Below are 5,012 nucleotides of genomic sequence, written 5' to 3'. Positions count from 1 at the left end.
GGCTTCATCTTCTAACGCGTACTCTAAAGCGGCAGTCGAGTCTCTATTTGAGCGAATCACGAAGAAGCATTATGCCAATGCTGAAAAGATGAATAAAGAAGTTGTTGCCTCTGCTGAAGTTTGCAAGACTACGACCGAAAAAGTCGATAAACTAATTTCTGACACTACTGCATTCATGGAGAATTTCCACACCACCTTTAACTCAAATACCACGGCGGCCAATGAATCTCTAAAGAGTCTGGGTTCCCTCTTTAAAACTGAGAAGGCTAAATTGCAAGAAATCTGTACTGGTCTGAAAACTGACCATGAAGCATTTCAAACTTCAATCTCCTCTCAAATTACCAAGCTTTAAGAAGAACTAGCAATGGAGAGCAAATTCATGGACTCTCTTGCTCTCAATACGGAAGAAGTAAAAGTGTTAAGTGTTAAACTGGACACTTCAGAGAAACAGGTCAATGATTTGTTGTCTGAGAGAGCTGTCATGCGAAGCTGTATTACACATGTTACAGGCATGCTCTCGGACATCATTGAGACCAGGGACTCAATGATCACAATTTCAAAGCAAAAACATCTTGCAGAGAAGTTAAGGCCAATTTGTGCAATGCTTCACAGCCTGGAGGGTGTTTCGGAATCTGGCAGTATTCCGAAACAATGGGGAGAAGGTGTGTCTGATAGGTCAAGAAAAGAAGACCTCAAAACTTCGGTTAAGCCTGTTGTGAAACAAGAACCTAAGGGCAAGGAAAAACTGTTCAGTGAAGAGCCCATCGTTGATAATAGTGAAGACGAAGAAGAGCTGGATGAAAACGAGCTTAAAAAGCGAAAGGCTCGCGAAGCCAAACTAGATGAGCACCAACGAATCATCCGAGAGGCTGAAGAAAAAGAAAGAGCTGAGAAAGAGGCTCAGGCCACTCTTCAAAGCAAAAAGCTTTTATTTCCCAAGTGGACTTTGAAGCGAATCCAGCATGATGATGTTGATTTACAAAGCCACTATTGGTTAGAGCCAGTTGTGTTGTTTGATCTTCAAAACACACGAGTCTCGCAACTGGCTCTGCCAATCACTCCAAAAGCCTTCAGGTTTAGTTCATTTGTGAAAGTTGCAAACGCTCCATCCACTAAGAGCGGGGCTGATCACATGCTTTTCTCTTTCTATCTGAAACACATGAAGCCGCAATATGAAACTTGGTCTTTAAGCAAAATAATTGGTGTAAAAGTCACGGGACCAATCAAAACTGACAGCTTCCCAAACGCGAAATTCAAAGTGGATAGAGCTTCAGCTAGCCAGGGATATGAATTCACACTCGTAGATTTGCCTTGTCTTAACCCCTATGACTGGTTCGTTCTTTACAACATGCTGCTGAAAGACAAAGAAAAATACGAACCTGTCATGTCTCATCTCAAGTTAATGATAAAGTCTTACATTCAAGAGATTGGGGAAATGGATGTTGAGGTAGCCGCGGTGTTACGAAATAAGCCTTTTGCTGTTCGTAAGGAATCTCCAAAGGACTTCGAAAAAGATGAAGCTAGGGAAGATTTACAGTGGGGAATGGTTCGTGGTCTATCAAGCTAGGGAACGAACTGGTGCAGACTTTCGCAAGGGGTGCTTCTTCCTTTCTGACAAACATTTGTACACTACATCCTTTCTTGAGTATATATTGGATTTGGTGAGTAAATGCAAAGGTAACAGTAAGGATGACCTCAAGTGCTTCTCTGATATGGTCTTGTGGTATATTGAAATTCGCCAGACACTTTTTGGTATCATTCTAAAAGTTTATGAAGTATAGAAGTGAATTCAAGGCTAATGGTTTCGTGCCTCAATTAACGCAAAGGGGGAGATTGTTGGGTATTAGATGTTGCGTCATTGGGCTTTTTGTTTAGTCTGTTATGTAAACGGGTTGGGCCTGTCCTCCCGTAGTTATCTACTAGGGTTAGAGTATTTAAGATTCATGCATGCATCGTATTTGTGTTAACTCTTATATTATTCTGTAACCCTAATCACGCCTCTACAGTAGCAATTCTTTTTCGAATTCTTCTGAGGCGTGACACTTAATCATTAAGCATTATTTGGATCATTGATTGTGTTCTTGCTTTTACTTGTTTTGAATCTAAATGATCATTAAGGATTTTATCCTAACAACATTTATCAGTGATAGCACACTAGTAAATTTTGATGAACCTAACAATTACAAGGAATCCATGGCAGGAACCGACTCTGCAAAGTGGAAAGAGGCTATGGACAGCGAGATTCAGTCCATGTATGACAATCAAGTTTGGAACTTGGTTGACAATGTACCGGGTCGTAAGACTGTCGGGTGCAAATGGGTCTTCAAGAAGAAGACCGACATGGATGGGAAAGTACACACATATAAGGCGCGACTGGTTACGAAGGGCTTTACTCAAACTCATGGAGTTGACTATGATGAGACCTTCTCACCAGTAGTGAAGATTAAATCTATTAGGGTTATGTTAGCCATGGCTGCATTTCATGATTATGAAATATGGCAAATGGATGTCAAAACTGCTTTCCTTAATGGGAAGTTGGCTGACGATGTTTACATGAGTCAGCTAGAGGGTTTTGTCAATCCAAAGTACCCTAATAGAGTGTGTAAGCTTGAGAAATCCATTTATGGATTGAAACAAGCATCTCGCAGATGGAATGTTTGTTTCGATGATAAAGTCAAAGAGTTTGGATTTTCGAGAAACGAGGATGAGTCATGTGTATGTCAAGGCTAGTGGGAGTATAATTAGCTTTCTGGTGTTGTATGTGGATGACATACTACTCATAGGAAATGACATTCCAACCTTGCAGGAGGTTAAGTCCTGGCTTGGGATGTGTTTCGCTATGAAGGACCTTAGAGAAGCTGCTTACATCCTAGGGATAAGGATATTGAGAAACATGAGTAAAAGACTAATTGGACTTAGTCAAAGTACCTACTTGGATAAGGTGTTGAAACGGTTTAGCATGGAGAATTCCAAGAAAGGTGACTTACCCATCCAAGGCAATACCAAACTGAGTAAGACTTAGAGTCTAAGTACAGAGGCTGAAATAGCTGATACGAGTCGAGTACCATATGCTTACGCAGTTGGCTCGATCATATTTGCTATGACTTGTACCCTCCCTGATGTGGCCATTGCTTTGAGCATGGTCAGCAGATATTAAGGGAATCCTGGTAAATCTCACTGGACTGCGGTAAAGAATATTCTTAAGTACCTACGTAGGACTAAGGACTGGGTCCTTACTCTTTGTGGGAGTGATGACTTAAGAGTCACAGAGTATAGTGACGCTAGCTTTTAAACCGACAGAGATAATTTCCGCTCTCAGTCGGGCTGGATTTTTACCCTAAATGGAGGAGCAATAACATGGAAAAGTTCCAAACAGGAGACTGTATCTGATTCAACGTGCGAATCAGAGTACATAGCAGCAAGCGAAGCGTCGAAGGAGGTGATATGGCTGAAGAACTTCATCGGAGACCTTGAAGTTGTACCAGCTGTAAAGGAGCCTATGGAGGATTTCTGTGACAATGAGGGTGCGGTTGCCTTCACCAAGGAACCAAGGGATCGTGGCAGATCCAGGTAGATCGACAGAAAATATCACTTCATAAGACATCGGGTGGAAGAAGGACTCCTCGTGGTGAAGAGAGTATCATCAGATGAAAACCCAACATATCCCCTCATGAAGGTACTAAGTATGGTTAAGCATTTGCAGCATGCGAGGAGCATTGGGCTGAAGGATGATATTAGTTTTAATGATTAGATAGCTATTTCGAAACTTCTAATAGATAAAATGTAATTGATATTTGATGATTAAATAAAAGGTGTTTTATTTATGAGTAAAGTTACTATCTTGTGTCAATTGTTTACTATTGCTTCATTTTGCATGTTTCGACTTCTAGAATAATAAGATTATTTAAACTATCCACAGTCGATCATACTTTGGAAGTAGGTATTGAGGCAAGACTGTCATGAATTGGGATTGTAGATTGTCTAAAGTGTTTAGACATAGCAAAAGTTTGCTACAACATTCATGAGTGCTCATAAGGTCTGAGTATTAGATTAAACCCACGCTCACTTGAATCACTTCATGGAATTTATCACGAGTGATCGTGAGACAATAATATCATATAAGTCTTCAAACCAAGATATATGAGTTGTTCGCTATGAGTTGGTTGTACATTGATAGTGTGAAAACGCATCAGTAACTTGATGTTATAAAACGCACTGTTGTGTATGATTTAACAAATAGTTAGTACAAGCATATAATGTTGAAGTTTATATGTTCCTTTTAATTCTTGGAGGATTAAATGCGATATCTTGGGCCCCTCGATGATTATGTTTTTGACTTAGGTGTCGGGCCCGGTCGGGACTAAATTGATGTGTTCAAATAAGTTCTATGTCAAACAAATCGGAAATCGGGAAATAGACTGTTGCACAATAAGTATGACATTGGTCCATGTATTTGTCCGGCGGATATCTTGAAGAACAGAGGATTATATGATCCCGTATCTAAAGGACGTGTCACTAACTGGGTCAAAGTTCGAAAACGGCTTTTAAGAGCTACGATTGCTAGTCGGTTTCTAAGTCGTACTTGCAGTTATAGTTATTAGACTTATCCAAGTGGGAGACTGTTGGATTAGGTGTCTAAGCCCATAACTATAATTGGTATGAACTTGACCCGAGAGTGACATGGTCCTTTTGGGTTGACTTCACCAGTGCAATTTTATAGGATGGACTTTTGAGAAAAGGTTATATGATGGTTTATTAAAATATTACAAGTATAATATATTAATATGAAATCATATTATTTAATTAGTATTGATCAAGAATTAATTTGGAATTAACTTAGTGATCAAAAGAGACTAATTAAATATACAGGGACTGATTAAGTAAATCAATGATTCTTATAGTGTGGGCAATGATCCATGGTTGTTTAGGATAGGCTAAACCAATATGATAGTCCATGGAGGTTTAACCCAAGGAGGCTAAGTAATATGAAAGGTCATGGTGCATTAGGGTTT

This window comes from Lactuca virosa, chromosome 5 (genome assembly GCF_052849685.1).
Source record: "Lactuca virosa cultivar CGN04683 chromosome 5, Lactuca_virosa_CGN04683_v6, whole genome shotgun sequence".
Taxonomy (NCBI): domain Eukaryota; kingdom Viridiplantae; phylum Streptophyta; class Magnoliopsida; order Asterales; family Asteraceae; genus Lactuca; species Lactuca virosa.
This window is presented reverse-complemented; position numbering follows the sequence as displayed.